Here is a 12804-nt window from a genome sequence, read left to right as displayed (position 1 = left end):
TTTGAGCTACCCGGCCGTTTCTTTTGTTTTTTTTTTTTTGCCGTCTGTAGCTTCCCCAGACTTCTACAGAAATGTTCGTTATGATGGAATAAAAGAGCGAATGATGTCAGGGATAGGGTGCGAGAAGAGCGGAAAAAAGAGGAAGGGAACAAGGGGGAAAGGTGGGAAGGGGGGTTCTTGGTGTGTCGGTAATGTTTTAGTTTTGGAGTTTAAGGACCTTGTGGGGGAGGGTCTGGGAAGTTCATTTCTTGTGTGGCTGAGGGCATAGGGATACATGGTGGGGGAGAATATGTGGGGTAGGAGGGGAGTTACTTTAAAATTCGAGTCTAAAGTTTTTGGTGTCTCGTTGGTGAGATGATTTCTTGATTTTCCAAAGAAACGGCCGGGTAGCTGAAACAATAATTTAACTTAACAGAAAGATACGGTAATAAAAATAAAACGTATATCTGCTCTACAACAGTATTGAGCACTTTCTTCAGTTTTTATTAGTTACCATTTCTACTGTATATATATATATATATATATATATATATATATATATATATATATATATATATATATATATTAGCCTCATGATTCCCTCCAGGGATGAAACGCGGAATATTCCGTGTGGCTTGGTTGCCATATACTTTTATAAGGGGAATAGTAAATAGTTAACAGACACCCGTCAGCATGGTAAGAATGTTTTTTTTAATGGTAACGTTATTATGTACGCACTCATTCTTGGCATTGTAGCACAACAGAATTTTACACATTCTCCTGACGATCTCTTGACAAAAGACGACAAGCACAAAATTGCGACACGCTTTTAAGACACAACTCTAACTATGGGACATTTGTTAATACCTTTGATCTATACACCAAAAAAAATCATCAGAAAAATTGAAAAAAAAACATAAAAAAGGAATAACTAAACAAAAACTTTCTGTTGTCTTTAACAACAAGAGTTGTATATATATATATATATATATATATATATATATATATATATATATATATATATATATATGCACCTTTCATTGAAGAGCAGAGACAACTCTTGTTTGTTCCTCTTACGATCCATTTTTCTTTTAGAAGGACTAGTTAGCGAACATTCTGTCCGGGTGTAAAAATAAATTTACACGTGAACCGAAACTCAAAAAGAAAAAAGAGATTGTATGAGAAACAAACAATAGTTGTCTCAGCGAAACGTGCATAAAGGAGAAAATGCTTCCCAAATATACACACACACACTCATATATATATATATATATATATATATATATATATATATATATATATATATATATACTTCGGAATAGTTTTTATTTAACAATCAGTGGTTATGTAAACGTGAGATTGTAGGTTTACAAAATATTACTGGCAGTAATATTCTATAAGTTATCCCATCTAAACAAGAATTGCTCGATATGCAAGATAGAGCAAATAAATTAAATTGTAATTCAATGAATTTCAAAAAACTCTCATTGAAATGAAATGAAGTGGTTGAGTTTCATATCAAAGAATTTTTATTATTCTAAGCAAGACAAAGAATGTTTTAGAAAATTAATCTCCTTAACCTATAGGGTTTCGATGTCTACCATCTCATCAGAGGAGAGAAAATATTAGCAAATAGTTATAAAGGTATGCACCCTATTTGCTAAAGTCAGTGAGACATGGAAAGTCAAAGTGAAAATAATACATTTATCAGAAGTCCTGTAGCAGGAGTATTTTTTATTTCTTTTTCTACAAATACTCATGTAGATATGCATCACATACGTAATATCCTTATCTATCCGCTCTACAAATTCAGCATCACGCATTAAATCTCGCAAAAATACGCCACCCCCGTACAACATTTACTCATAACTATTTATTCTTCTGAAAAACCCAAAAGTACAAGTAACCCCCCCTTAATCCAACCCTAATACCTGAAAACATCATATTGCTACCGAACCACCTATAGAAATTAACCTTCCCCACAATTATAACTCTAAAATTATCATCTCCTTTAAACTTAAACACTTAGAAATATCAACATTAATTAACATTAGATTTGGCCAACTCTAACTTGAAATATTCTTAATTAACTTAAGGCAACGTTGTACGACCTTTACCAAACAAGTTTAGCCCTTTCGCTTATGCAATTTCCGATAAAAAAGAAATTTTTAAAAATCTCGTCAATCACCACCTTCAACAAAACAGACTTTAGCCACATCACGTCCCTCTTCCACTGACTTCGAAGGCAATCTCTTCATTAACCCCCTAACCATGCCCTCAGCCTCTACCTTCCACAGATTTTGACCTTCTTCGTTCTTTCTGGAGCCACAATACATTTTGTCTTACATCGATCTAACTTTAGTCTGTATTTTTGTTTCCACTTCGCTTATCGTTGGCGATGATATATTTGCATTCAAAAATTATTCTTGCAAAGAACTAAATATACTATCGGACTGTTTCCCGCATAAGCAAGAGTAACATAATCTTTAAGTAAAAAATATTTCCACTCTTGACCGAATAAATATGGAAGGAAGAAATGACAGCCTGGAATTAAAAACCGTTGAAAATTCTTATGAAAAAAAAAATGCAACATCTACAACTAACAATAACACGCTTTTCTGGACCAATATTTAACTTGGATGAATAATTTATCGCTCCATAAAAGCAATTGCTCTTGCCTGTTTTGGTTTGTCTAAAATTATTTCGTCATTTGTTTTGCATTTAAGACAAGAACTCATTTTAAGGGCTTAAGTCGAGAGCCACCCATTTCAATTGATACCAGATGGGGATCAGAGCGTTGATGATATAAAATAGGAGCTTGGTTTTAGATGCATTAAAAGTAACCAGTCACCTCTTCCCCCATTGTACCACGCGCTCGAGATCAGAGGAGAGAGAATCAGATATAACTTTGTCATTTACGGCCTTTAGTGTGTTGCCATAGATGGCCGTGTCATCAGCATAGATGTCAACGAATGATTTAAGTATGTATTTAGGGAGGTCATTGATGTAGATCAGGAAGAGAGTTGGGCCAAGGATGGACCCCTGAGGGACTCCAGCATTAATACTGAGGGCCTCTGATTTTTGCCCATCAACCACTACTCTTATGAGCCTATCAAAGAAAAAGATTTAATGATTGAGAAAACATTTCCAGTCATACCGTAGCTGGAAATCTTGTAAATAGGCCCTTATGCCATATTTTATCGAAGGCTTTTGATATGTCAAGAGCAATTTGCCTAGAGAGGAAGCCTTTGTCAAGAGATTCACTAACCCTACGAGATATAATAGCACATCTCCTGTAGATCTGGCAGAACGGAAACCATATTGCATGTCACTAAGAATGTTATTTCTGTTAAGGTGGTTGACTACTTCTCTGTTTAGTATGGATTCCAACAACTTACTCATGACACGCAGGAGACTTATTGGTCTGTGCTGAGAGGACGACAACTTATCACCTGAGTTCTTAAATACAGGGCATACTGATGAGGTTTTCCAGGGTGTTGGGAAGCACTTCTTTTTAAGGCAACGCTTAAACAGTTTTGTAAGTATGTGGGCAAGTTCTGGTTGAAGCTTTTTCAGCACTATAATTGGAATGCTGTCAGGGCCAGTTGCTTTACTGGAATCAAGGTTCTTGATTAGCTTAGCGACCCCACGCACATATATTTGTATGTTTCATAGCGTGTTGTCTGTTATAGGAGGAAATATGGGGAGGTGATGACCTTTGTCGTGTAGGGTAGAATTAGCTGCAAAGTTCTTTGCAAATAGTTTGGTTTTGTCTGATGCTGACGAGATGACCTCAGATCCATTGATGATGGTTAGGATAGAACGCACGCTTCTGTTCAGGAACCTGTTTGCTATTTGCCAAACTCGCGGGAACCAACCGCTGCTCAGCTACTTTGGATTTAACGGGCTGGGCATATAGCTCTCTTGCATTTTTTATTACTCTTTTACAGTGATTGCTGGGAGTCCTGAAAACAGCTCTAGTCACAGTGCATTTATTACGTTGGTATAGAAAAAGTGATTTCTGTGTGCGATGGCAGCAGCACATTCTGGGGAGAACCATGGATGGCTATTAGGTTTTTGTTGGAATTTTTTGGATGGTATGAATCGGTCTATGCCTACAATTAACCATTCGGCCAGGTCTGATACTATACAGGACACATCCTTTTTAAACATGGAATGTAGGGGTAGATCAGATATAAATGTACGGAAGCTATCCCAGTCAGCCGTAGAGTATCGATATACAGTAAGGTGGAGAGATACGTCTTAAGACATTGCATTTCGTTTTCATCTTAACTGATACAACCGAGTGGTCGGAAGTTCCCAGAGGGGACAGAACGGAACATACACATAGCTCAGAGGAAGTTGTGAGAAAAAGGTCTAGAAGGCTAGCGTATTGACCGGAAATATCGGGCATACGGGTGGGTTCGCGAACAATCTGGGTGAGGTCATAGGCAATGGGGAAATCATGACAGAACCTCCCCTCATCATCTGCCTTGTTCGAGTGGGTCAGCCATTCCACATCGTGAACATTGAAGTCACCACAAATGTGGATGTTAGCCGAAGGATGAGCAGACAGGATGTCGTTAATTATCTCAGATATGCTCTTACAGATATTAACCCCACTGTTGTGGGGGCGATAGAGGGCAAACATAAATGCAGTAATGTACGCAAGTGCAACCCGGAAGCACATATAAGGTAAATTAGGGTCTTCACTGGAGATATTTCTACCACACGGAAAGCTATCTTTAATGTCGGCACATATTCCATGTTCATGGCGATCTTGGGGGTCAGATTTAGATGTTAAGTTAGAGTATCCTTTAATTATGAACTCGTCTAGGGAAGTGGTCTGCCCTATGCCAGTTTTACTTAGGGAAAATATGTCCGGTTTCGTCTCCTGTAATTGGGTTTCAACTTCTGGAAGGTTGGAACGTAGACCCCTGATGTTTGAGGAGACATGGTAGTAGGGGTCTACGTTGGAGGATGGGGTTCTAGGATTGTTCGTGATTTTTTTCTGGAGATATTTCAGGTTGAGGATTTGGGATTTGTGGAACAGGTCGACAGAGAGGGAAAGCAGGAGAGAAAAAGATAGGAATTTTTAACCCTTATCCTCGAGTGGCCTCTGGGCCTTGATAAGTTGTGACTCTTATGTACAAAAAGAGATACATTTATTAAAAATATTTTTTTTACGTAAACTCAGAAATATTTACATAGAGATTTTTAGATCGATCTATGCCGATTTCCAGATTTAATATTTCTGTTTAATAATGATAAAACTAAAACATTCAATTTTTCACCGTTTATTCAACAGAAAATTAAATGACCTTAAACTATATCCGATGGTGAGGTCCCAGTTTGCGGACTTTAGGGAGTGTTGAGCCACCCTTTAATTGCTATTGCTCCTAGGTCCACTCTGACCCGGAGTGGTAGTACCTGTTAGGTCCCAACTATGGGTTAAATAGAAACCGACTTAAATATATATATATATATATATATATATATATATATATATATATATATATATATATATATATATATATATATATATATATATATATATATACTCTACTAAAAAATTGTTCTTCAAAATCACTGGATTCGGCATTAAATAATCTGAAAAGGATTGATATGCCGTAAAATAAAAGCAACCAACCAATCAACAAAAGATTTGGGAAAAAGTAATTACATTGGTTTACCGAATTTATAAAAGTATTTTTATCTATTATCAAGTTAGTCCCTGTTTCTAATTGAAAGTTAACACATTTGCGTCTTCCATTTGAACATTTACGAATTAGTAAAATCTGTTTATTTTTTATAGACTTAATTCTACTTTGAACGTTAATTCTTTGTTTTTTAGCCAAGATTTTTAGAATGTGAGAATGTACATTTCCCATCTCTACGACTATGATACTCCTTACTTTTAAATGAAATGTTTTTAAATAAGTGTACTTACTCGCATCCGTAACAAGGTTAATTGTAAGAGAAAAACATTTTACCGTTTTCTTTTCATTCAACTATGAATATGTGTAATATTTTAACTGTCATTAATTTCTTCAGGGCGTAAATTCATTATACGTTGGCATTACTCAGTGATATTTCAGCCTCGATTCTGTTCCAATTTTTATAGTAGACGTGATCTTCTATTGCAACTTTTGCAACTGTTAGTACTTATACATTTACGTCTTCCATAAATTTCTAGACGTTTTTCGTGTGGGCACTTTTATTGATAGTACACACATGAAACTCTAGTCACCTTCGAAGTAATCTCCTTTGGCTGCACTCCTTTTGTTGCACTGTTCCAACAAATACTGTAAGACCCCATGGAAATCCTCTTGTGTGAGCGTTTCAATGACCCTCATCAGTTGTCTCATAACGATAGCCTCTAAAGTTTTCCTTGAGCTTATGAAATAACAAAAAGTCACAGGGAGCAAGGTCTGAACATCTTGGTCAAACAGTCTGTGACAAGAATGGAACAGCCTTGGGATAAACGTCGCACAAATCTTTCACATCTTCAGTTCCTCGCGAATAATTGTTTGTACAGTTCCCACACTGACATCAAGCTGTGCACTTATTGTCTCTATAGATACACGAAGGTCCTTATCCATGAAATTCTTTATTTGGCTAATCATCTCTGGTGTTCTGACATCCTTACTCCTTTTACACATTTCATCATTCCTCACAGACTCCTTGTTTCCTTGAATCTCTTATGCCACTTAAAAACTGATGCTCGATTCATGCAACATGTCCCAAAAGCAGTCTGAAGCATTTAATACGTTTCTATGGCATCTTTCCAAGTTTAAAAAAGAATTTTATTGAATATCGTTCTTCTAAAGTGTCCTTACGTCCAGATTGCATTTTTGAAATTCACCAGCTGTGACAATCAGACTTTGTTAGGGTGTATTCCCATTTCTGGTGCAGCTGTTCATTCGGACCTGAAATCGTAACAATCAGTCAGTCATCTCATAAGATGTATAGCAGTAGCTTACTAAATTTTAAAGAGTCTATAACAATTTTAAATCTACAAAAAAGTCTGTAAACTTATTGAAGGCACCGCGTATGAAACATTTCAGCGAATCGGGAGTGAGTTCAATGTGGTTGAATTTCTCATGTTCCCTATCCAATACGCTCGTAAATATAATACAATCATCTGTATTCGTTTTGGACAGATAATAACATTAACAAAGTGTGTTGAAAAGTGAACGCATTTCATACTGATGTTTTCTTTCCCATGTGTTTATTTTCAAGTTTGTTAACATTATGAAAACTTCATGAATATAGAAGACAAAGAGAAAAGAGCCAAATACAAACGGGTTACAAACAACTGAAAAAAAAAAACAGATTCCGAAAAAATAGGGGAAAAAAAACGTGAAAGAAGCTGGCATAAATCCCATACAAATACAAATGCAAATCGATCATTACCGTGTCTACCTGTGAAACAAATTATAGTGAAGATTTCAAACTCTGGTCGGTAACGATGTTTCTCGTCTATTTCGTTATGCTGTTGCTCTCATTAATCTCGGGTTCAAACCCACGTAAAGTATCACTCCATTTACAACAAGCAAATGCTTTATGTACCAATCCAATTATATAAATGTGCATTCTTTTCTTTCTTTTCCTTTGCTGTCAACACTATTAACCCTTTACTGTGCATCGAATGGATATCATAATTCTTTGCTCGATACACCTTATCATAACAGAGACCGTTACAAAATTTCATCTAGATCGGTGAAATAGTTTCCAAGAAATTTTCTAGAATAAATGTGGTATTGTGGTGATTAATCCATATTAATCTGCAACTGTTTATCGAACGGATACCATAGTACTCAGTTTGTTGCACTTTACCATAACAAAGGTTCATACAAAATTTCAATCTGATCGTCTCAGTGGTTTCCGAGAGCAAGTGGGACTAATAGGAATATAATATAGATACGTCACTTCAATTTATTTTAGAATTTCTTAGTTCGGCCCAAACGACTGATTTTAAAAAATTAAATAAGCACCTGAAAATAAAAACCATTAAGGACAGGGACTCATTTTTTACATTGAAGAATACAATAGTTGTTGATTACAACTAATATTTTATTTTTCTTATAAGGTTTTAAAAATTGCAAACAAATAAAAATTAAAAATAAAATGACCCGACTGTATAACGAGAAATGCCGAACAGATAACGCTAGCGTTTATAATAAAAATGAACGTAATTGTGTCGGTACCGCTTTAATAATAACGCCTGCAAATTTATTTTATGAGCAAAAAGGAAAAGTTTAATCCTCATCTTAATAATAACAGATAAAAATAAAGAAATGGAGGGATAATCATGTATGCAAATTTACTTTTCAATTAGCAAAGAATAGGAGGTTTAATCTCAATAACTGATAATAAAAATAAAAGAAAGAATTATTTTCACTTCTAACATCAACACTCCAAAGGCTAGCAATGACCAAGATCTCCCTAATTCTCTCTCTTCTGATCTTGAGAATGTGGTGCAATTGGGAAAAGGGTGGCTGGTTAATTTTAATTAGTCGAAAACAAAGCTTCTCTCCTTTCATTATAATCGCTCTGACCCCCATCACGTCCCAATTCTCTCGTCTTGGGGAAGCGTCATGTCTTGACAAGCTTCTGGGATTGATCTCCACTCTTGATCTGAAAATGGAACACAGACATCAAATCTGTTGCCAAGATCGTTTGAAAAATGGTTGGATCACTCTACCGTTTCAGTAGTTATCTCACTGCCGATGCGATCCTCTATCTAGTACACCATTAAATGGAGTACTGTTACCACATCTGGGCAGGAGCTGCTCGGCGCGTCCTATCCTATCTTGATAGAGTTCAAAACCGGCGTCGAAACCTAGTAGGTGATGCCATTTTGTCTTCCCTGCAACCTTTTTCTCACAGAAGAAAACGTTGTTTTCGGACATTGATAAATGGTAACTTCCAAGTAAAAGAAAAGACACTAAAAAGGATTTCATTGCTGTTCATACTATTGTGACTAAAATAGGAATTAGTATTTGCTTTCGTTCCTGCGCGGTAAGATGTGACACAAGGTGAGACGATTGGGTATTAAAAAGCAAGTGTCCTCTGGTCTACAAAATATCTTAGCAACCCCATCGATATTCACGCTAGGGATTACTCAGGCAACTAACAATAAACTAACATCTTCTCAAAAAAATAATTGTGAAATTTTGGAAAGTGAACCTCCTAGAATTGCAGAAAACCAGGCCGCCAGTGAAAAAGGGCCACCCAACTTGTCGAGAACGTATTTCCGACTTGATATGAAAAACAAGACCAACCATAAGGTGAGGTGAATCCATGGGTGAATTTATTCTTCGGGTATGCAAATGATAGAGAAAGCAAGTCGATTAATTAATTCAATTAAGTAAAACTCTCGCGGATTTGTCTTCTATTTTTTTTTTTTTTTCAATAGAATTAAACTCACGTTGTTATAGACAAGATTTTCGGTTTCCGGTTTCTGATGTCTGTTTGGCTGGATAACTAGACATGGTTATGCAGACAAGAAAGCTATTTTTAGCATGAGGAAAGGGAGACAACCTTTTACGTTATCTGAGAGGAAGATAATCGTTAATCAGAAGGGACCATACTTTGTCACGGCCATCCCATCTACGTAAAGTAAAAAAAAAAAAAAACAGACAATTTTAATTCTAACAATTCGCGTACCGGTTGTTGCTTTCTTGGTGCGATAGGTTTTATAACTTTATTCGTCTATTTGTTTAAGTAAGATTTTACCGGTGTCGGACCGAGTTATCGGGATCAGAATCAGAATTGGAAATCGGAAAAATTAGAACTTTTCGTCTGAAAAATCTGTGCCTATTTTCATAAAAATATTCTTTCAATTGTCTCTTTCTTAGTTATTTAAAATTGCCATTGCTGGCCCTAATGATAAAACAGTAAAATAGTTTAAACAGTAAAACTAAAATCTATAACCCCTTATGAGAGTTCGTAGTCGAAGCTGGTGTTCCTGGCGTGAGGCTTGCGTACTTTTCCACGTCACTCCCATAGGGATTTTTTAGCCAGTATCTATGGTTTAACCAGCCAATCACAATTTTGCAAGGATTAAAGATCCGGATATATTCATATTCATGACATCAATATCAAAATTGGAAAAAATTGTGCTCATTTTCTGATGCCAAAAACAATTTTTACGTTTTATGTCAGTGACTATATATATATATATATATATATATATATATATATATATATATATATATATATATATATATATATATATATATTCACTGACATAGTTCTGTTTCTTTGTACACAACTCATCAGTGCCGCTGGACTAGCACCTCTCCCAAGCAGACAGTCAGCAGTTCTACCGATCGACCTACGGAAGCGGCGCCCGTAAATAATCTCGACAAACGTCTATTTAAGCAAACATCCGCCCACCACTTTTACATTGCTCTAAACGCTTTGTTTATAAACAAAGAGCTAGTGTCGCATTTTTCAGCCAAATAACGGGTGAGATTACTTGCTCTATCTAAAGAGGGAGGCTTAAAATATTTGTAGTCATCGAAATACAGTCCTGTTTCGTTGTATCACAACTCATCAGTGCCGCTAGACTAGCACCTCTCCCAAGCCGAGGATTGTACCATCGCGTTGACAGTCAGCAGTTCTACTAACTAATATAATATATAGGAGCCTATTCGTGACCACACACATACACACACACACACACAACCACACACAGACGTTCAGCTTTATATTATATATATATTTGTGTGTGTGTGTGTGTGTGTGTGTGTGTGTGTGTGTGTGTGTGTGTGTGTGTGGTCACGAATAGGCTCCTATATGGTTGACTATTTTAAAAAACAGATTACATATAATGATAGAAGATGTATCGAGACACAGGAATGGGTATGTTTGATCTGGCAGAACGGTGGTTCATAAAAATTGTGAGGTCTGCGTTCGCGCCTGGCCCCCAAAGTATGGAAATAAAAAATGAAAAAAAAAACGTTTACAAGTGTTTTTAATATAGATGTACATAAGAATATTTTGATAAGTATGTTTCAACTTAAATAGGGATGGTATAATAAAATTGTGAGGTCTGCGTTCGCGCCTGTACTCCATGGAAATATGGCACAAACTTTAACAAAGACTTTTCATATCTATTTGCGTAAGTATATTTTGATAATTATGTTTCAGTTTGAAGAAATATGGTATAATAAAATTATTGGGTGTTCGTTCGCGCCTGACCTCCATAGAATATAAATATGTCACAAAGTTTAACAAGGTTTTTTAAGAGGGGAGAGGGTTCACAATAACACCTTAACTTTAATCTTAATTCACGTTAGCTTTTATTTCTTTTTTTAGTTTAATCATATTGTGTCGAATAAATTCACCTCATAAATTCATGTTCTTATAAAAGTGAAAGCAAAAAAAAAAAAAAATCGGAACTTTAGACAATTCTCGACACAAATTTTCCATAACTCTGTTTTTTTTTCTTCTCCACTTGCACGTGGCACTCTTTCGAAAATAGATAAATAGATTAATAATAAAAAATAAGAACGTTACTTGTTATCGTGTCAAAAGAAAGGAAAATCCTGCTCACGTGAATCCATGTCTTTTTAAAGACATTTACATAACCTTTTTATTTTTATTTATATATCTGTTTAAGCTTTTTTTGTCAGTGTACTAGAAGGAATTCAGTTGATTACAACCCTTTCTGCGTGTTCTTTACATTACAATAGTACAACCCTGAATCCGACGGCGCAATACTACACGGTTCAATACTGTAAAACTGAAACGAAGCTGTGCTGCTTGAAAAGGGCGCCATTTTCTTTTTATTCATATTTTATATCGATTCTTTGCTTTAAAAAACTAAAGTAATTACGTGTTTACTTGTTTAATATCCTATTTTGCTGTTTCGGGTTATTTTACTAAACTAAGTAAAGCTTCATTATTTTTCAAAACGGTTTTTGTTTCTTTGTTTTTCGATATTTCGTCGATATTATTTAGTAAGACTGTTTAGCAGAAAAGCCAACAAATGACTACCCGAAAAAATGAATATACAAGAAATAAATGTTACCATAGTCAATAAAAGTTCTGTTCATGTTTTTGTTTTGTTTTGAAATAGTTTTTAATGCTCTTTACTTAAAATAATTTCAGCGAACCGAAATAAAACGAAATTTGAGGGGTTAACTACTTAAATGATTTTTTATATGAACTACACGCCATAATCGAATATTCCTCAAGCACAAAATAACGGAAAACATTAAAATATGTTTATAAATATTCCTTACGTTGACCGAACTCTCTTAAATTGTTAACACAGAATGCTCAGGTTCCCCTCCTTCAAATTGAAAGCGGGGTTCTCCATTTCAAAGTCGCTGCCATTTTGATTTTTTTCAAACCGGTTCGTGAATTAAAAAATAATTTTTTTACAAACTACTTAAAAATACAAACCAATGAACTTTTCTACCATAAAAGTAACTTTTATTGACTATGGTAACATTTATTTCTTGTATATGTATATTATTATATATATATAACATTTTCTCTTGGTAAGGAAACAATATTTTGTTGGTCACTCTTGGCTACGAATGGAAACAAAGTTGAGATGAAAAAATATATATTTTCGCGAAAATTATCTTTACTTTCATCATATTTTGCTTAGGGTAAGCTTTTTGAGTATCAAAACCTATCTCTTTACAACCCCTTCCTTTTCATAACCTATCATACTTTCATCAATCACAGTCCATTTTCTGTAGGCTTTATTAATATCAATAAACGTGTATTAATTTATTATTACTACTGAAACTGTATATATATATACACACTTATTTAGTGGTTTATTTTTTAAAATTAAAT

This window comes from Euprymna scolopes, chromosome 14 (genome assembly GCF_053919585.1).
Source record: "Euprymna scolopes isolate OS-2025 chromosome 14, ASM5391958v1, whole genome shotgun sequence".
Lineage (NCBI taxonomy): Eukaryota > Metazoa > Mollusca > Cephalopoda > Sepiida > Sepiolidae > Euprymna > Euprymna scolopes.
The sequence above is the reverse complement of the archived record's forward strand: the minus strand, read 5'-3'. Positions refer to the sequence as shown.